Source organism: Cervus elaphus, chromosome 20 (assembly GCF_910594005.1).
Source record: "Cervus elaphus chromosome 20, mCerEla1.1, whole genome shotgun sequence".
NCBI lineage: Eukaryota > Metazoa > Chordata > Mammalia > Artiodactyla > Cervidae > Cervus > Cervus elaphus.
The window spans coordinates 45,758,794-45,780,974 of record NC_057834.1 but is presented as its reverse complement, the minus strand read 5'-3'; the positions used below and the strand labels follow the sequence as shown (position 1 = coordinate 45,780,974).

At 44.9% G+C, this 22,181-nt stretch overlaps 1 long non-coding RNA gene across 1 annotated transcript; it reads left to right on the top strand.

Annotated features, from left to right (window-relative positions):
* Positions 1-19,781: 19,781 nt before the first annotated feature.
* Positions 19,782-21,883, top strand: LOC122677135. The gene is made up of 3 exons (XR_006335719.1): positions 19,782-19,919; positions 20,922-20,973; positions 21,770-21,883. It is a non-coding gene; the product is annotated as an uncharacterized LOC122677135 (long non-coding RNA).
* The last annotated feature ends 298 nt before the right edge of the window (positions 21,884-22,181 follow it).

Sequence of the window (22,181 nt, the reverse complement as noted above, 5' to 3'; positions counted from 1 at the left end):
CTTTACAGAAGGACAAGATGAATGGAATGTCACAGAATCTTACAGGAGTACTGTCTGATACAGGGGAAACCTTTGTTTACCTTGTTTGTCTTTGACATAGGCCAGTCATCAGATATGGAGTAGAAAATAGCAACCCAATCCAGTATTCTTGCCAGGATAAGCCAATGGGCAGAGGAAACTGGTGCACTATACTCCATTTGATCTCAAGAGTCGGACATGACTGAGTGACTGAGCCAGTCATCAGATATGTGCCAGAATTCTATTTCGAGGTCTCCTTAGGGATGTTCTCACAGAAATCCCTAACTGTCTTTCATCTAACTCTTTGCCTTTTCCAATTGTGTCTTGTGTTCCACCTAGGACGTGTGACGTCCTAATTCGAAGTCAGGCACGAGAGCTGACCCAGTTACGGCAGACACTACAGGATAGGAAAGATGACTCTGTCCTGCTCAAGCAGCACCTCAAGGACCTCCTCACCCACAATGACCTGAACAACTACCAGGGGCAGGGCTTCCGAGAGAGCCTGTCTGAGGGATACCGCCTGGCAGAGCGCCTTGCCTGCAAGCTCAGCCCAGGTGAGGGGGCCACAGACCCTGAGAGCACTGATCCTCTCCTAGGTCCCCAGGTGATAAGATGAACACTTCCATTGGGAATGTTTATCAGCTTTCCTGTTTCATGTCCTATTTGGGGCTATGTAGGAGCAGGATTGTCTTAGGAAGAGGACAGAGGAGAAATGCACAGGATGGAAGTCAGCGTATCCCAACGGTCTGCTTCCTCCCTGATGGACCATGGCCACTGGGGAAGGAGGCAACATCCAGCCAGTATTAAAGCACAGAAAGGAGAAGGTGACAGGCAGCTTGTTAGAGTGAATAGAGCCCTCAATGAAGCTTGGAAGTTCCCAGGTTCCATGCTGAGTGCTGTGTTTATAACTGGGTGAGAATGACTGCTTTTCCTTATGTTAGTAACTGTTCTCATCTGTAAAATGGATGAAATAATCTGTTGATGGTGGCTATAGTGATGAAATTGGGGAATATTTACAAATATACTGCAGCAAAGAGAAAACCCTTCACTTTGTGGTGTTGGATAAGGTACTTGATAGAGTTGGACTTGGTGTTGGGAAAATGGTTTAAACTGGAGCACTCACTTTCCATGGAGAGACTTTCGCAGTTAACACACAAAAGCTACCTTGAAGAGCCAGGATGTTCCCAGATGGAGGAATGTGGGACGTCGTTGTTCTCCTTAGAGCAAGGACAGCATCTTTTGAGACCTGAGAAGGTTTATAGAGGCTGTGTCATTGGCAGAATTTGTGGCAGGATGGATGATACATTTGTAGAAGTGGAGATGGGAGGTGGACAATATGAGGTGATATAAAGAAGAAAAGACAATTTAAATGTTTGCCCAATTTCAAGCAGAAGGTGTCCTGCGGATGATCTACCAGTTTAGAAACAGACTGCCTGTTGGGTCAGAAATCCATGCTTGGGCAGCTGTTTAAAGACAATGCATTAAAGTTCCCGTACAGTACTGCCTCACACATAGATGTTTATGGTTCTGTGACCAGGAGTCCCTGTGTTTGCAGTGGGTGAAGTGACTAGAAACTGACTGGGTATTTCTGATTTTGTTTGCAGAAACTGATGAAGGTGAAGATGAAGTCGATGAACAATCACAAGAAATACCAACCCCCAGGTGATGATTATCTATCAGTTCAGTTCAGTCCGTCAATCGTGTCTGACTCTTTCTGACCCCATGGACTGCAGCCCACCAGGCCTCCCTGTGTGTCACCAACTCCCGGAATCTGAAACTCAGGTTCATTGACTCGGTGATGCCATCCAACCATCTCATCCTCTGTCGTCCCCTTCTCCTCCCACCTTCAATCTTTCCCAGCATCAGGGTGTTTTCAAATGAGTTAGAACTTCGCATCAGGTGGCCAAAGGATTGGAGTTTCAGCTTCAACATCAGTCCTTCCAGTGAATATTCAGGACTGATTTCCTTTATGATGGACTAGTTGGATCTCCTTGCAGTCCAAGGGACTCTCAGGAGTCCTCTCCAACACCACAGTTCAAAAGCATCAATTCTTCGATGCTCAGCTCTCTTTATAGTCCAACTCTCACATCCATACATGACTACTGGAACAACCATAGCCTTGACTACATGGACCTTTGTTGGCAAAATAATGTCTCTGCTTTTCAATATGCTGTCTAGTTTGGTCATAACTTTTCTTCCAAGGAGTAAGCGTCTTTTAATTGCACGGCTGCAGTCGCCATCTGCAGTTATTTTGGACCCCCCAAAAATAAGTCTGACACTGTTTCCTCTGTCTTCCGATCTATTTGCCATGAAGTGATGGGACCAGGTGCCATGGTCTTAGTTTCCTGAATGTTGAGCTTTAGCCAACTTTTTCACTCTCCTCTTTGACTTTCATCAGGAAGCTCTTCAGTTCTTCTTTGCTTTCTGCCATAAGGGTGGTATCATCTTCGTATATGAGGTTACTGATATTTCTCCTGGCAATCTTGATTCCAGGTTGTGCTTCATGCAGCCCAGCATTTCTCACGATGTACTCTGCATGTAAGTTAAATAAAGAGGGTGACAACATACAGCCTTGACATACACCTTTTCCTGTTTGGAACCAGTCCATTGTTCCATGCCCAGTTCTAACTGTTGCTTCCTGACCTGCATACAGATTTCTCAAGAGGCAGGTCAGGTGGTCTGGTATTCCCATCTCTTTCAAAATTTTCCACAGTTTGTGGTGATGCACACAGTCAAACGGAGAAGGCAATGGCACCCCACTCCAGTACTCTTGCCTGGAAAATCCCATGGATGGAGGAGCTGGTAGGCTGCAGTCCATGGGGTCTCTAAGAGTCAGACACGACTGAGTGACTTCACTTTCAATTTTCTCTCTCATGCATTGGAGAAGGAAATGGCAACCCACTCCAGTGTTCTTGCCTGGAGAATCCTAGGGACGGGGGAGCCTGGTGGGCTGACATCTATGGGGTCGCACAGAGTCGGACACAACTGAAGTGACTTAGCTTAGCTTACACAGTCAAAGGCTTTGGCATAGTCAATAAAGCGTGATAGTTGTTTTTTCTGGAACTCTCTTGCTTTTCCATTGATCCAATGGATGTTGACAATTTGATCTCTGGTTCCTCTGCCTTTTCTAAAACCAGCTTGAATATCTGGAAGTTCATGGTTCAGGTATTGTTGAAGCCTGGCTAGGAGGATTTTAAGCATTACTTTACTAGCATGTGAGATGAGTGCAATTGTGCGGTAGTTTGAGCATTCTTTGGCATTGCGTTTCTTTGGGACTGGAATGAAATCTGACATTTTCTAGTCCTGTGGCCACTGCCGAGTTTTCCAAATTTGCTGCCATTTTGAGTGCAGCACTTTCACAGCATCATCTTTTAGGATTTGAAATAGCTCAGCTGGAATTCCATCACCTCCACTAGCTTTGTTTGCAGTGATGCTTCCTAATGCCCACTTGACTTCACATTCCAGGATGTCAGGCTCTAGGTGAGTGATCACACCGTCGTGGTTATCTGGATCATGAAAATCTTCTTTATATAGTTCTTCTGTGTATTATTGCCACCTCTACTTCATTTCTTCTGCTCTGTGAGGTCCATACAATTTTATTGAGCCCATCTTTGCATGAAATGTACTCATGGTATCTCTCATTTTCTTGAAGAGATCTCTAGTCTTTTCCATTCTATTTTTTTCCTCTATTTCTTTGCACTGATCACTGAGGTAGGCTTTCTTATCTCTCCTTGCTCTTCTTTGGAACTCTGCATTCAAATGGGAATATCTTTCCTTTTCTCCTTGGTTTTTCACTTCTCTTCTTTTCACAGCTATTTCTACTGCCTCCTCAGACAGCCATTTTGCTTTTTTGCTTTTCTTTTTCTTGGGGATGGTCTTGATCTCTGTCTCCTGTACAATGTCACGAACCTCCGTCCATAGATCATCAGGCACTCTATCAGACCTAGTGCCTTAAACCTGCTTCTCACCTCCACTGTTTAATCATAAGGGATTTGATTTAGGTCATACCTGAACGGTTTTCTAGTGGTTTTCTCTACTTTCTTCAATTTAAGTGAATTTGGCATTAAGTAGTTCATGATCTGAGCCACAGTCAGCTCCTGGTCTTCCTTTTGCTGACTGTATGGAACTTCTCCACCTTTGGCTGCAAAGAATGTAATCAATCTGATTTTGGTGCTGACCATCTGGTGACGTCCATTTGTAGAGTTTTCTTTTGTGTTGTTGGAAGACAGTGTTTGCTCTGACCAGTGCATTCTCTTGGCAAAACTCTATTAGCCTTTGCCCTGCTTCATTCTGTACTCCAAGGCCAAATTTGCCTGTTACTCCAGGTGTTTCTTGACTTCCTACTTTTGCATTCCAGTCCCCTATAATGAAAAGAACATCTTTTATGGGTGTTAGTTCTCGAAGGTCTTGTAGACCTTCATAGAACTGTTCAACTTCAGCTTCTTCAGCATTACTGGCCAAGGCATAGTTTTGGACTCCTGGGATACTGAATGGTTTGCCTTGGAAATGAACAGAGATTATTCTGTCCTTTTTGAGATTGCATTCAAGTACTGCATTTTGGGCTCTTCTGTTTACTATGATGGCTACTCCATTTCTTCTAAGGGCTTCTTGCCCACAGTAGTAGATATAATAGTCATCTGAGTCAAATTCACCCATTCCAGTCCATTTTAGACCGCTGATTCCTAAAATGTCAACGTTCACTCTTGCCATCTCCTGTTTGACCACTCCCAATTTGCCTTGAAACATGGACCTAACATTCCAGGTTCCTATGCAGTATTGCTCTTTACAGAATCAGACCTTGCTTCCATCACCAGTCACATCCACAACTGGCTGTTGTCTTTGCTTTGGCTCCATCTCTTCATTCTTTCAGGAGTTATTTCCCCACTGATCTCCAGGAGCATATTGGGCACCTACCGACATGAGAAGTTCATCTTTCAGTGTCCTATCTTTTTGCCTTTTCATACTGTTCATGGGGTTTTCAAGGAAAGAATACTGAAGTGGTTTGCCATTCTCTTCTCCAGTGGACCACATTTTGTCAGAACTCTCCACCATGACCCTTCATGGCGTTTCTCATAGTTTAATTCTATTAGTCAGGCTGTGCTCCATGTGATTAGATTGGTTAGTTTTCTGTGATTGTGGTTTTCAGTTTGTCTGTCAGGAGCTGGTAATGTGTAGGAACAACATGGACAGGGTCACAAAAGAACAATAAGTGAACTCAAGAGAGTCACATGCCAGATGTCAGTATAAGCACAACTTCACATGGCATTAATTACTTCACTCAACCCACGTGGAAGTGTCCCTGTAACTTGGTTGTCTGCTGTCTCTGTGCTACTTGTATGTATGACCCAAAGTGAATGCACCACCCTTAGGATTTCCTGTATACACGGAGAGCATCTGTTCTCTTCTACAGGAAGTCTGAGTGAGATAAATATCGATTTCTACACAGTTGTTTTCAATCCTTGGAAGGAAGGTAACTAGCAATGGAATTAGTAGAGAAGCGCCTAGCAAAATTGAACACCAGGACAACTGTCCAAAAAAGAAATTTAGTTGTCTGTGATACTAATAAGTGAAAGCGGCCTTAGAGGCCTTTCAATTCCTAAAGAGAAGGTAGAATATCTCAGAGAGTCTATAAAGCTTTAATATCTGTACTCACCTCACTGTGCATGCTCAGTTGCTCTGTTGTCTCTGAATCTTTGTGACCCCCACAGACTGGAGCATGCCAGGTTCCTTTGTCCCATGCATTTTCCCATCAAGAATAATAGAGAGGGTTGCCATTTCCTTCTCCAAGGGATCTTCCTGGCCAGGGTTCGAAGCTGCATCTCTGCATTGGCAGGAGACACTCAGCCTCCTGAGCCACCGGGGAAGCCCTTATTCACTTGACTACTTCATCTTAAATTCAACATGGCTTAGGACCTGTGGGGAAGCACTTGGTGTGGAAGTTCATCTGTGCTTCCTGTTCCTGAAAGTACCATCCTGGGATGGTTGAGGCTCCTTCCTCCTCAGAGCTTTGTGGCTGGTCTATTGGGTACCTGCTTGACGTCATCTCCCATCCCCAGACAGACACACTCCACTTCATATAAGAGAGGACAGTTCCTTCTGTCTTGAAGGGGCCTGCTCTTGTACTCTCTGTGACCATTCCCCATGCCTCCTGTCAAAACCAGCCCGCATGGCTTGGGGTCAGATCGTCTTCATTTAATTTTCTGTCACTCCTTTCCCATCTGGCACAGCATGGAGCTGCAGGAGGTTGAAAAGAAGGAAGTGCATAAAGAATCCAAGGATGAATGTGTTTTGATGCCTTCAATACTCCAAGGAAGTTCTGATAAGCACCAGCCTTACAGTGATGACAAATTTAACTTTAATGAACTGGAAGTAGACGTTGATCCGGATGGACCATGTGGTTACTCTCATGCTAAAGAAGGTGAAATTCCAACCAATATCTCAGGTAGCCCCCATATTATTTGTCCCCACAAGCTGTATAGACCAAGGAAGGTCATCTCTTAGGACAGGCTGTATAGACACATCTTAGTCGAAACCAGGGAAAAGGGTCTATTATGGAACAGAGACATCAGGTGGGTCAGGGAGCTTTCATTCTTTTCTTGGCTCTGGGCTTGCCTCTGTCACCCTGACCCCAGTGTCAGGCATTTGACCCAAATCAGTTTTGACAACTCTCACCCACCTCAGCTGGAAATCCACAGGAGGTATCTGTCAGAACTAGTTTGGAGCCAGTGTATTGTTACCTGCAGTGATCTAATTTTTGTAAATGTTCCTGGCCTCTCCAGAAATGATGATGGTGTTGCCTCTTTATAAGGAGAGGTGATTTCCAGGTTTGGTTTTATTCCTCTCAGCCCCAGTCTCCCCTTTCTCGATGTTGGCAGGTCTTAGCTAAGATGTTATCTGACACCAAGACAGACACAACTGTACCATTGCCTCGCTTGGATGTTTGCATGCAGCAAGGCTGGGCTCTGGCAGTCCCTCCAGCTTCCAATGGCCATGGCTTCTGTGTAGCACCAAAGATTCTTTTTGATTTGAGGGTTAGTACTATTCACTGGGCTATCCTGGTGGCTCAGATGGTAAAGATCTGTCCGCAATGCAGGGACCCAGGTTCAATCCCTGCGTCATGCAGATCCTCTGGAGAAGAGAATGGCACCCACTCTAGTATTCTTGTGTGGAGAATTCCATGGCCAGAGGAGCCTGGTGGGCTCTAGTCCATGCGGTCACAAGGAGACGGATATTACTGAGTGGCTAAGGCTTTCACAATTCACCCATCACTCTAGCCCCAAGTATAAATTCCTCTAAACCATTAACAACCACATAATCTGATGGGACTAAGCAGTACTACAGAAATAATTCTAGAAAATAACTCAGCTCATGTTCCAGCATCTCTGTGGAAAATACATTTTTATCTGCTTATACAGACTCAGAACAAAGGATGTTGGGAGAGATAGCAGCTCAAGCAGCAAATTTCCTCAATGGCTCTGGAAGCAGTCCAGTCTAATTCTCATAAGACTTAAGTGTCCTAGAATAACCTTGCTAAAGAATTATGTTCTTACAATGAGAATATTAAAGTCCTTGTTGTATATGTGATTACTGAGTAGATATGTGTGAGGTCTGATTTTCTTATTATGACCTGCTGTCTCTGAATTTCTTACTAGACAATGAAAATTATCAGAAGCAAGTGAGTGGACAAGAGCTCACATTTCCCAGGTAATTTGAAGATCTGTGGGCTGTGAATGTCAGTGGTGACAGCAAGAGACTTCAGATCCACAGAAAAATAGAAAGTAGCCTATGTAACTCTTTCATCTATTCATTCAATAGCAATTATCTCTTTAACAACGTTGTCTATTTATGTTTCACATGTTTTTGCATTTCAATTTTTTAATCCTTCAAGTTTAGTAATGTACAGTGAGTTGATGCAGGTGAAATAACCAAACCTAGGAGTTCCTGTGTTCATGTGTTTTCTCCTGAGTGTTAATGTAGGGTGAGATCCTATGGTCTTACACTGGTTTGGCATCAGCATGTTGACAAATATTAGATTTCAAGGGAAGAAAACAGAATGATATTCATATTACAACAAAATATTGAAAAAATAGTTCTTGAAGGCAGAATATCTAGTCTATGACTCCTTTTCCTCCAACTCTGAAATACTAATTTGGAAGGTATATTTGTGCAAATAAAAAAATTTAAATTGAAGGAATAGAGTCCAAACTCAAACAAATTTTTAACTTCTTAACAGCTGTGTTGACTTGGACACAGGATATCCAGATCAACACAATGTGTGCAGAAAAGTTTGCACCGAGGTCCCAGTCCTCTGTGTGTGCTGAGGGTCATGACTTTAGCATGCAGGGAACGTTCCGACTCCTCCTTCAGCCACCGGTTGTGTGGCCAGTGCCCGGAGAACCTGCTGTCTCCCTCCCACCCCAGGGCAGCCACACTCCACTCCACCTCAGGAGGAGTTACGTCCCTCCTTAAGGGGGCTGCCCTTTTGCTTTCTGTGACCACTCACAATTCCTATCATCAAAACCAGCCAGATCGCTTGGAATCGAGTCCGCTTAATCTGTCCTCCCTTCTCTATCTGACACAGCGTGAATGTACAGGATGTGGAAAAGAAGGTGGTGTTCCCGCAATCCCACGATGAATGTGTTTCAGTAGCTTCCACTCCCCAGGAAAGTTCTGCCTGCAACCAGCCTTACAGTGATGGGAAAGTTGCATTTGATGAAGAGAATGTGGAGTCTGCCATGGATGGAGCCTGTGGTTGCTCTCATGCTGAAGAGGATGAAATTCCAACTGGTCTCACAGGTAGTCTTCACTACATCTGTTAGTCTACTCCTGGAGAATTAATCCCCTTTGATACACCCTATGCTTACATCCTGAAGCCTGGTTTGAACCAGACTCTATAATTCCACTTAAAATAAGACATTGTATGAATGAACTTTTCTAAGTTCCCTGTCATGGGTGTCCCTGTGGTAAACCACTCTACCCAAGGTGGTCCAGCCAGACTCACGTGTACCTCAGCAGCTGTGGCACAGGAGGTACCGTTCAGGATTCCTAATTTTGAGTGAACCTCTTAGCTCACATGAAATGCTTTAATTTTCATTTCTGGGTAATGTCCCTGAGTTCCTACACCTGTCCAGGGCTTTTGGCAGGCTTGTTTATACCTTTGGAGATGTCACTACTTTAGTTCACTTCTATCAACCCATAGGCTCTCTCTTTTCCTTTGACTTATCTTGTTCGAAGTCTTCTGAAACCAGAAGGTAAGCCACACTGTCATCTTTTGGTATGTTTCTCTGAGCTAAGGCAGGGCCCTGGAACTTCCCAACCTGATGAATGGCCACTGATTGCAGCTTTGAGATTCATTTGACTCGATGGTGTATGGATTCCACTTCCATTTATCTCAGTGTATAATCATTTATTCCATTAGTAAACAACATTTCAGATGAAAAATTCCTGACTATTATAGCAGGCTGCGAATGTAGCAGAGTTGTTCCCCAGAAACTTTGGTGAAAAGGATTTATTTAGCTGTTTGCACAGAATCACGACCAGGATACTCTGCCAATGACATATGACATCAAGGAAATTTGCCCATTGCCTCGAGAAGGAAACCCAGTGCCTTCTTATGAGGCTCTTTCTAGGGCCTCCTGGATGATTTCTGTCTCAACAGCCTGTTACCACATTGTGAAGATAGGCACAGGATTGGGCATTTTTGAAAGGCATTTGCCTGATATAACTCTCCTGTTAATTGATTTGCAGAAAAGACGAATGATCATGATGACCTGAAAGGACCAGAGGTGGTTGCCCCGAGCTAATTTTGAATATCTGTGGGCTCTTTGTACAGTGCTGACATCTACACACCCTGATCCAGGGAAAACCGGAAAGTGCTGAATATATTGTGTCAGCAGTTTTGCCCACCACTATTATCCTTTTTCATAATGTTCTCTGCTATCACTGTGGTACTTCTATTATTTCCCATTTCGTATTTACTTGTCAAGTTTAAAACCCAAATCAGTTGACCCGGGTGAACTAAGTCAGACTGGTGTTTTTGTACTCAACCTTTATGTCAGGTGTGGTTTACAGAGTGAGATGTGTATCTGCTGTCTGTTTGGTGTTGCATGCTGGTGTGTGTGTCATAGAAATGTCAAGGCAGTGTAGATGGAAGTGTGAAAGCCAATCTTCTGTGTTCCTGTATGTGAGGCATGACTGCACCATCAGAGAGAATTCAGTCTGTTCATCAGCCTGTTCTTTGGCCAGAGCACTGAGCACCTACTGCTCTTTCCCTCTTCTGCCCCTGTGAAACGACGCTGTGTCTCACACACAAAACAGGCTTTTCTCTCTCTAATGGATGAGACCCTTGGCGTGCTTCACCACTCAAACATTCCACCAGAACCAGATAGAACTGTACAGTTTCTGATCAGTCTTGGCTTAATCTTTTGCCCTCCCTCCCCCACCAGGTTCAGCAGACAGATGCCACAGATGGTAGAAGATGGTGTCCCACAGAACTCTCTGGATGACTATTATCTGACTTACTCGGTGCTTCCTAACCTGTCAGACTCCTTCTGGCCTTATAGGAGCACAGCTGTCTTCTCACCTGAGGACCTGGATGCCTCTTATGCTCGGGATGTAACCAGTGAGTGTTGTCTTGTGATAAAACTCCACCTGGATGCCCAGGTAGACTCTGTGTGCTTCGTACTCCTCGCCTCGGGGGTGCTGAGATTTCTCCTCCCTGTTGGAAGTTCTGTAGACAGTGATTTGAATCAGACTCTGTGGTAGAGTTTTAAGTACAGACATCAGATGGGTCTGGGAGCTCTGCTGTCTTCTTCATTCAGGTGAAGCCTACGGGTCAGGCCCCAGGTTAGATCACGGACCCAAGGCTGGTGTGAAACAGTCACTCACTTGTATGTGTGCAGGAGTCCGGAGATGACTGTAATTTTTCCTGACTCCTTTGTGATGTCTCTTCTTGCCCACAAGGCTCCCATTTTCACACTCAGAGTGCCCCTTGAATCTCCGCGCCTTCCCACAGGCGCTCACAGCCTTCATTATTTGTTACTCCCCTGGTGTCACTGCTGGCACCCCCAGTGTCTGCTTCTCTAAATTGCTTGTCTTAGCAAACCAATCATCTGGGCTCCAGGATGCAGAGAGCCCTCCCATCACCTTGCGTGTGTGTTTCATGAAGCAAGGCAGAGCCCTGGCATTTTCCCACCCCATGAATGACTGAAGGGTCCGTGTAACAACTAGGATTCATGTGAGTCGAGGTTTTGTTCATTCCACTCATCATTCTGCTAAAGCAGTCAGCATATGATGAGACAAGCCTGAGTATTACAGTATTCTGCAAGAATATTGTGGACTATTCTCCAGACCATCTGGAGAAGATGAATCTTTAACATTTTACTGAGACTTGGAAGAGAATACTGTGGTGAGGATCCACCAGGGAAGGGAGATCTTGCCTGATGGCTCAGGAAAGTAAACCAAGGAGAGTCTGAGAGATCTAACTTGAGGCATCTGGAATATCCTTCTTAAAGAGCCTATCATCTCATTGCTGATATAAATGTCCCTATGGTAGTATTAGACACTGGATTATTAATTTACACAATGAGATCTGTAAATGTTTCTCAACTTGTCTGAATTTATCCATAGAAAATCTTGCTGATCTTGAGGATGAGGAAATTAAAGACATCATCTGTTCTGGGTAACTATGGAGAAACGTGGCTCTGACATCAGTAGTGACATTTGGTCATCTCACAGCATGGGAATCAGAAAGTGCTGCACATGCATATTCCTTCCATTTAGACCACGACAGACTGTCCCTGTAACAAGGTTATCTGTTTTCACCCTTTATGAATCCCTCTCAACTACAGTGATTTTCAGTCAGTTGAGGCAGGGCTACTGATCAGCCACAGGATTTCTTGTACTCCTCTGTCCTCTCTTTTTCATGAAAACCAGGATGCCATACTTATCTGCCTTTGTCTTTGGTCTTAAGACCTTGGCAGGTATATCATGGCAAGAAAAGTAACTAGGAAAAAAAAAATTCATGTCCCATCGCAGTATTAGAAAAATTGGTCTTGCAGACACAAGATTTCTAGGAGTCCATTATGCTGCCGGAGCTGGTGTTCATCTGGATGCAGCATGTAAATTTCAACAAAATTTATGGTGCATTTGAAGCCGCCTTTGTGTTCTGAGGGCGTGTGTGACATGACTATGTGTCCTGGGGTGGCTCCTCTCCTTCCTCCTGAGCTCATTTCTTCTCTGTGCTCAGAGCATCTCATGCTCACTCTCCCTCACTCTCTCTCACTTTCCCTTTGCAAGTGCTTTCAGGCCCAGATTGGGGTTGTGGGTGGGGGGATTGTTATGCCTCCCTTTAAGCGAACTCCCCATTTGTTTTTCCCAACATGTCCCTTAACCCTCCCATCAAAACCAATTATTGCTCCAGGTTGACTAATCCCTCTTGTTTAACCATCTGCTCTCCCAACCCCACAAATCTCAGTATGGAGCAGCTGGTGGTAGAAGAGAATGAAGTCCACCCGGACTCACTGGATGAATGTTATCTGGCTGCTTCTATTGGCCATCATCTGGAAGGCTCCTGTCATCCTTCTAGGAGTGTCACCTTCCCAACAGAGAAGAGAGAGGTTTTCTTGGCTCTAGATGTAAACGGTGAGTGCTCCCAGACAGGTTCTTAGGCTCGGGTCGATTAGAACTATGTTCTCAGATTGAACTTTTAAAAGGCGTCATGAACCTTTGCCTGCCCCAGGCTGCCCTTGTCACCTGAACTCGTCTCACCAGCACAGGCTTGTGGTATCAAGTCAGACCAGAGAGGGCAAGTGGAGGGATTAGGGCAGAATCTCAGCTCCCACTGTCTCACCTGCAGGAATCTGTGTAACAGAGCTCTTTTTATCAAGATAAGAATCCTTAGAGTCATGAAATTTTGCTACTAATTGTATTTCTTGAAAATGCAAGCTCTCTGGCTTTGCATTCATGATTGCAATCTGCTCCCTATTTGTAATGCATGTTATATTGTTCCCCAACTCCAGATTCTTACCCCTTTGCTGCCTATCTCCCTCTGAAGCATTTAGATACTAGGTCCTGAACATCAAATCTGTCTATGTCCTGTCATTTCCGTGAAGCCAAAAGCTGTCTCTGTTGTTCTATCGTCTAGAATCACCCTTGTGTTTCATCCTTTGTGCAGCAAAAAGGAGATTTCCATGTGTGGCTTATAGTTTCAATGTTTTACGCAATCTCAGTTATATAATCTCATGGAAACTATCTATAACTTGTGTGTCTGATGGGGGTATTGACCTAATTTATGAGCCAGGTCCCCTTGGGTAGGAGTTCATAGGGTGTGGAAATTAAAACCTAGTATGAAATCCTTCTTGGGCTATTTTTTTTTTGTACTTTTTCTTTAGGAGAATCATTGTTAATGTTAGGACTTTGATACATAAGATCATCTTGATAAACCAGAAGAAACTCCATTATGTATCAGACTTTATCTGACTTCTTTTAAAATGATATTGGGCATATAAATGTTGTCTGTAAATCAGTTGGTGCCTTTTCACCTTGGAAGCAGTTTCTTTCTTATTTCTCAAGATCACAGTAGTTCACAAACCAGAAAGGGAACACACAGTTATTGTGCACCTTCTGTCCTCCATGCTCTTCCTAAGCGAGCTCCTAGTGCACTATAACCCCTTCAGCCCTCCCAGGCACCCTCTCAGGTAGCTGTGGTGTCCCATGGCGGAGCCGAGGGCACTGAGGATCAGCAGGTCCCTTCACTGGGCCCAGACTCCTGGCCACTGGCAGGTGGGACACTGAACTCTCCTGGGCCCGACTCCCTGGCTCAGGCTCTGTCCTCTCCTCTCAGCAGTCAGACCATCAGTGACTCAGAGAGGATGTTGCTCACGTTTTCCTCTTTGCCCTATCCAAATGATTTGCAACTATCTTAATCTTCAACAGAAAGTTGCCAGAGGGCTGCAGACAAGCCCTGTGGTCCCTCACTCAGACTGCCAGCTCCCAGTCCCTCTGTGCACTGTGTCCCAAGGGCAGAGCCAGCGGCTCCCCGGCCCCTCCAGGTGGAGCCACAGCCCCACGGGATTCTCTCTGGGGATCAGCCAGGGTGAGATTCCACGCCGCTCCCCACGCCTGCCCCCAGGTCACCTGCTGTCACGACAGGTCCAGGTGGACCTTGAATTTGGCTGTGCTGAAGCCATTGAAAACTGTGGAGCTCTATCTCAGAAACACTGACCGTCGAGTGTGGGTTCCCGTGAAGAGGATGAGTGAGGCTCAGACACGTGACTCAGATATGTGTCTGAGATGTTTATGAGTGTGTGATAGGGCCCAGTCCTGGGAGTCCATTGTTCACAATGGGCCAGGAAAGGCCAAATCCCCACAGATGGATTGAGATGAATGAATAGAATATCTAACTATACAGGATCCATCCTGCGTCTGGGTTCACATGATAACCTGAGGACAGTGTGAATAGCCATTATGCAGACATGCGTGTATGAGTAGTCAGGCCTACACCGTCCTCTCTGTACAAGGAGAAACCCTGCAGAAACAACACAGACACTTGATTTTTAAATTATATCTTGATCTTCTATTGGAGGCTCTTCCCCACACTAACAATATTGGGCAGTATTGTTGATGATTGATAAAATGTTTGGTTATTATATATTCTGTGAATGCAAAGAATGTTCAAAGCATAGGTTTAATAAAACCCATTCTCAAGAAAGGCAAATAAAATTAGATGGTGAAATTACACAATCCTAATTAAAGACAATCCTAGACATCAATTCATAATAACATTGGAGAATATTAGTTTTGACAGTACTTTCAAACACCAAATTTGTTGATATACAAGGATTTACCCTTCAGCACAATGTGAATTATCATAAAATCGGATGAAGTGTCCTAAAACATGATGATTAATGTTTAATGAAGTTTGCATGGTGGAAATATGAAGGGCACACCAGACTGAGAGAAGTGCTTTTGGAAAAAGCCCTGGAAGCTCACAGAGGCTCCTGGTACAGGGCTGGGGTCAGAAATGGGCCAGCCTGAGTCCTAGGAGGATTTGCAGAGGGAGTTGTGGGAAGTGATGTTGCAGAAGAAAGAGGGACAGAAGCCAGGAGCACTGGAAAGGCAGGTGAGGAGGTTAGATCTGTGTAGCAGGGAAGGGAGGATGAATTTCCATAAACTGAGGCACATGTGATAAAACAGGATTGGGGGGTGATAAGCCAGGTGACCTTTGAGAGTGTGGAGAGGACTGAATCAGAGAAGGCAGCTGGAAGGAGGTTGGATGAATCTGATGAGAGTCAGACTCAGATGCTCTCTGGAAGAGTAGAGATAACAGACACGTGAGAGACAGCTACAAAAACAAACCCTGTTGAGGGTGCGGACGCATAAGGAGGTGAGGGGAGAGCCCCACAGCAATGGAGAGCAGGCCCTGGCGGCCGGGACCTCACAGCAGCCTGAGCTGCACCAGAGGAGGGAACTTCGTGCCTTTGGTTAGTCCAGGTTCTGAGAATATGTACTCATTTCCAGTGGAAATATAAACAGATTTCATTAGGAGCACTGCCCAGGCACCAGCAGGAGGACATGGATTGAAGGAGTATACTTATATAATCTCTCTAAAGAGACACATAGGTGTTTCCAACAGGGTCTTGGCCGTCTGCCTCACTAGTTCTAGTTGCTAATACCATCCATCCCCATTCTGCCCCACGTGGGAATAGATTTTATTCTATATGTACATGTACGGGTGAGTGGAAGGGTCGACAAACATTTCAAGCAAGGAAGTTCAAAAGGGTCTGGAATGTACTGTATTTTCTCAGCTCAAATTCTAGTAGGACCTGAAGCTTTCAGGCCATATGTTTCTTCCTGTTCTTTTATTCCTGTGGGTAGATATCAACAACTCTTTCTCCCCCATGCCTAGAGGCTTGTCTAGAACCTTCTCTCTAGGCTCCAAGCTAAGGCTAATAACAGAATAAGAGGCTTGACCTCCTGTGTCACCCAAACTCTCTCGACTCAAGTGGGTGATTTCTCATTTCAAGAAATTGCAGCCTAGCACCTGCCTTCTCAACACCCCAGTCCCAGCCGTAAATATGGCGCCTTCTTCACATTGATGTCTGCCATTGTTGTCTGGGTTATTGGGTGGTTTCACTCATGGGCTAGGACAGCAGAAATGGGCCCTCTGGGAGGGCTTAGCAAGAAAAAGCTTTCATTGGTTTCATTCCTGAACCCTCTTTTCCTTTCAGGTGACACCTGGGAGGACTCTCACCAGGAACCTGTGAGTTTCCCAGGGTCAGAGGTGCCAAATTCACAGGCACAGCTTCAGAAAAGCACCCATGTGACTGATTGTCTGCAGTGGCAGCTGGACCAGCATCTTGACTGTGGTGACAGCAAAGCCATTCTTGGTGTTTCTTCCACCAACTGCGCCTTTACCACCAACCCTGATTGTGGAAACCAAGGACCACTCTTTCTAGGTAAGAAAGAAAAGGGGATTAGAAAGCTCTGGTCCATGTGCTGGTTATCACAAAGCTGTGGGTGGAGGAGGCACAAGGCCTCTCCCAAACTCGCGGTCAGCCCAGTTGAAACCCGTGACACTCTAACAGAGTGAGGTGATCAAGAGCCTGGGACTTAGGACCAGCTCAGCCTCAGGCCCTGGTTCTGCAAATTCCTGCTTGTTTAACTGAGACAACTACTTTATCTTCCTAGGTATTTGCCTCTCTAGTCCCTCATCTGAACTCTTGAAAAATTCTATCTCCAAATTTCCTGAACGGCTCTGGAAGCAGTCTAGTCTAGTTCTCATAAGACTTAAGTGTCCTAGAAAAACTTTGCTAAAGAATTATGGTCTTACAATGAGAATATTAAAGTCCTTGTTGTATATGTGATTACTGAGTAGATATGTATGAGGTCTGATTTTCTTATTATGACCTGCTGTCTCTGAATTTCTTACTAGACAATGAAAATTATCACAAGCAAGTGAGTGGACAAGAGCTCACATTTCCCAGGTAATTTGAAGATCTGTGGGCTGTGAATGTCAGTGCTGACAGCAAGAGACCTCAGATCAAAAGAAAAATAGAAAGTAGCCTATGTAACTCTTTCATCTATTCATTCAATAGCAATTATCTCTTTAACAACATTGTCTATTTATGTTTCATAGTTTCTGCATTTCAATTTTTTAATCCTTCTAGTTTAGTAATGTACAGTGAGTTGACCCAGGTGAAATAACCAAACCTAGGAGTGCCTGTGTTCATGTGCTTTCTCCTGAGTGGTTAATGTAGGGTGAGATCCTATGGTCTTACACTGGTTTGGCATCAGCATGTTGGCAAATATTGGATTTCAAGGGACGAAAACAGAATGGTATTCATATTACAACAAAATATTGAAAAAACAGTTCTTGAAGGCAGAATATCTAGTCTATAACTCCTTTTTCTCCAACTCTGAAATACTGATTTGGAAGGTATATTTGTGCAACTAAAAAATTTTAAATTGAAGGAATAGAGTCCAAACTCAAACAAATTTTTAACTTCTTAACAGCTGTGTTGACTTGAACACAGGATATCCAGATCAAAACAATGTGTGCAGAAAAGTTTGCACCGAGGTCCCAATCTTCTGTGTGTTGCTGGGGGTCATGACATTAGCATGGAGGGAACGTTCTGACTCCTCCTTCAGCCACCAGTTTTGTGGCCAGTGCCCGGAGAACCTGTTGTCTCCCTCCCACCCCAGGGCAGCCACACTCCACTCCACCTCAGGAGGAGTTACGTCCCTCCTTAAGGGGGATGTCCTTTTGCTTTCTGTGACCACTCTCAATGCCTGTCCTCAAAACCAGCCAGAGAGCTTGGAGTCGAGTCCTCTTAATCTGTCCTCCCTTCTCCATCTGACACAGCGTGAATGTACAGGATGTGGAAAAGAAGGTGGTGTTCCCGGAATCCCGCGATGAATGTGTTTCAGTAGCTTCCACTCCCCAGGAAGGTTCTGCCTGCAACCAGCCTTACAGTGATGGGAAAGTTGCATTTGATGAAGAGAATGTGGAGTCTGCCGTGGATGGGGCCTGTGGTTGCTCTCAGGCTGAAGAGGATGAAATTCCAACTGGTCTCACAGGTAGTCTTCATTACATCTGTTAGTCTGCTCCTGGAGAATTAATCCCCTTTGATAGACCCTATGCTTACGTCCTTATGCCTGGTTTGAACCAGACTCTATAATTCCATCTAAAATAAGACATTCTATGAATGAACTTTTCTAAGTTCCCTGTCATGGGTGTCCCTGTGGTAAACCACTCTACCCAAGGTGGTCCAGCCAGACTCACGTGTACCTCAGCAGCTGGGGCACAGGAGGTACCGTTCAGGCTTCCTAATTTTGAGTGAAACTCTTATCTCACATGAAATGCTTTAATTTTCATTTCTGGGTAGTGTCCCTGAGTTCCTACACCTGTCCAGGGCTTTTGGCAGGCTTGTTTATACCTTTGGAGATGTCACTACTTTGGTTCACTTCTATCAACCCATAGGCTCTCTCTTTTCCTTTGACTTATCTTGTTCAAAGTCTTCTGAAACCAGAAGGTAAGCCACACTGTCATCTTTTGGTATGTTTCTCTGAGCTAAGGCAGGGCCCTGGAACTTCCCAACCTGATGAATGTCCACTGATTGCAGCTTTGAGATTCATTTGACTTGATGGTGTATGGATTCCACTTCCATTTATCTCAGTGTGTAATCACTTATCCTATTAATAAACAACATTTCAGATGAAAAAATCCTGAGTATTATAGCAGGCTGAGGATGTAGCAAAGATGTTCCCCAGGAACTGTGGGGAAAAGGATTTATTTAGATGTTTGCAGAGACTCATGACCAGGATACTCTGCCAATGACATATGATATCAAAGAAATTTGCCGAATGGCTCAAGAAGGAAACGCAGTGCCTTCTTATGAGGCTCTTTCTAGGGCCTCCTGGATGATTTCTGTCTCAACAGCCTGTTACCACATTGTGAAGATAGGCACAGGATTGGGCATTTTTGAAAGGCATTTGCCTGATATAACTCTCCTGTTAATTTATTTGCAGAAAAGCCGAATGATCATGATGACCTGAAAGGACCAGAGGTGGTTGCCCCGAGCTAATTTTGAATATCTGTGGGCTCTTTGTACAGTGCTGACATCTACACACCCTGATCCAGGGAAAACCGGAAAGTGCTGAATATATTGTGTCAGCAGTTTTGCCCACCACTATTATCCTTTTTCATAATGTTCTCTGCTTTCACTGTGGTACTTCTATTATTTCCCATTTCTTATTTACTTGTCAAGTTTAAAACCCAAATCAGTTGACCCGGGTGAACTAAGTCAGACTGGTGTTTTTGTACTCAACCTTTATGTCAGGTGTGGTTTACAGAGTGAGATGCGTATCTGCTTTCTGTTTGTGTTAGCATGCTGGTGTGTGTGTCATAGAAATGTCAATGCAGTGTAAATGGAAGTGTGAAAGCCAATGTTTTGTGTCCTGTATGTGAGGCATGCTGCACCATCAGAGAGAATTCAGTCTGTTCATCAGCCTGTTCTTTGGCCAGAGCACTGAGCACCTACTGCTCTTTCTCTCTTCTGCCCCTGTGAAACCACGCTGTGTCTCACACACAAAAGAGACTTTTCTCTCTCTAATGGATGAGACCCTTGGCGTGCTTCACCACTCAAACATTCCACCAGAACCAGATAGAACTGTACAGTTTCTGATCAGTCTTGGCTTAATCTTTTGCCCTCCCTCCCCGACCAGGTTCAGCAGACAGATGCCACAGATGGTAGAAGATGGTGTCCCACAGAACTCTCTGGATGACTATTATCTGACTTACTCGGTGCTTCCTAACCTGTCAGACTCCTTCTGGCCTTATAGGAGCACAGCCGTCTTCTCACCTGAGGACCTGGATGTCTCTTATGCTCGGGATGTAACCAGTGAGTGTTGTCTTGTGATAGAAGTCCACCTGGATGCCCAGGTAGACCCTGTGTGCTTCGTACTCCTCGCCTCTGGGGTGCTGAGATTTCTCCTCCCTGTTGGAAGTTCTGTAGACAGTGATTTGAATCAGACTCTGTGGTAGAGTTTTAAGTACAGACATCAGATGGGTCTGGGAGCTCTGCTGTCTTCTTCATTCAGGTGAAGCCTACGGGTCAGGCCCCAGGTTAGATCACGGACCCAAGGCTGGTGTGACACACTCACTCACTTGTATGTGTGCAGGTGTCCGGAGATGACTGTGTTTTCTCCTGACTCTTTTGCGATGTCTCTTGTCCACACGGCTCCCATTTTCACACCAAAAGTGTCCCTGAATCTCCGCGCCTTCCCACAGGCGCCCACAGCCTTCATTATTTGTTCTCCCCTGGTGTCACTGCTGGCACCCCCAGTGTCTGCTTCTCTAAATTGCTTGTCTTAGCAAACCAATCATCCGGGCCCCAGGATGCAAAGAGCCCTCCCATCACCTTGCATGTGTGTTTCATGAAGCAAGGCAGAGCCTTGGCATTTTCCCACCCCATGAATGACTGAAGGATCCGTGTAACAACTAGGATTCATGTGACTCGAGGTTTTGTTCATTCCACACATCATTCTGCTAAAGCAGTCAGCATATGATGAGAAAAGCCTGAGTATTACAGTATTCTGCAAGAATGCTGTGGGCTATTCCCCAGATTCTGTGGGGAAGATGAATCTTTAACTTTTACTGAGACTTGGAAGAGAATACTGTGGTGAGGATCTACCAGGGAAGGGAGATCTTGCCTGATGGCTCAGGAAAGTAAACCAAGGAGAGTCTGAGAGACCCAACTTGAGGCATCTGGAATATCCTTCTTAAAGAGCCTATCATCTCACTGCTGATATAAATGTCCCTATGGTAGTATTAGACACTGGATTATTAATTTACACAAAGAGATCTGCTAAATGTTTCTCAACTTGTCTGAATTTTTCCATAGAAAATCTTGCTGATCTTGAGGACGAGGAAAATCAAGACATCATCTGTTCTAGGTAACTATGGAGAAACACGGGTCTGACATCAGTGGTGACATTTGGTCATCTCACATGCATGGGAATCAGAAAGTGCTGCACATGCCTATTCCTTCCATTCGGACCACCACAAACTGTCCCTGTAACAAGGTTATCTGTTTTCACCCTTTATGAATCCCTCTCAATTAGATTAACTTGCAGTCAGTTGAAGCAGGGCTACTGATGAGCCACAGGATTTCTTGTACTCCTCTGTCCTCTCCTTTTCATGAAAACCAGGATGCCATACTTATCTGCCTTTGTCTTTGGTCTTAAGACCTTGGCAGGTATATCATGGCAAGAAAAGTAACTAGGGAAAAAAAAATTCATGTCCCATCGCAGTATTAGAAAAATTGGTCTTGCAGACACAAGATTTCTAAGAATCCATTATCCTGCCGGAGCTGGTGTTCATCTGGATGCAGCATGTAAATTTCAACAAAATTTATGGTCCATTTGAAGCCGCCTTTGTGTTCTGAGGGCGTGTGTGACATGACTATGTGTCCTGGGGTGGCTCCTCTCCTTCCTCCTGAGCTCATTTCTTCTCTGTGCTCAGAGCATCTCATGCTCACTCTCCCTCACTCTCTCTCACTTTCCCTTTGCAAGTGCTTTCAGGCCCAGATTGGGGTTGTGGGTGGGGGGATTGTTATGCCTCCCTTTAAGGGGACTCCCCATTTGTTTTTCCCAACATGTCCCTTAACCCTCCCATCAAAATCAATTATGGCTCCAGGTTGACTAATCCCTCTTGTTTAACCATCTGCTCTCCCAATCCCACAAATCTCAGTATGGAGCAGCTGGTGGTAGAAGAGAATGAAGTCCACCCGGACTCACTGGATGAATGTTATCTGGCTGCTTCTATTGGCCATCATCTGGAAGGCTCCTGTCATCCTTCTAGGAGTGTCACCTTCCCAACAGAGAAGAGAGAGGTTTTCTTGGCTCTAGATGTAAACGGTGAGTGCTCCCAGACAGGTTCTTAGGCTCGGGTCGATTAGAACTATGTTCTCAGTTTGAACTTTTAAAAGGCGTCATGAGCCTTTGCATTCTTCTTGCCCCAGGCTGCCCTCTGTCACCTGAACTCATCTCACCAGCACAGGCCTGTGGTATCAAGTCAGACCAGAGAGGGCAAGTGGAGGGATTAGGGCAGAATCTCAGCTCCCACTGTCTCACCTACAGGAATTTGTATAACAGAGCTCTTT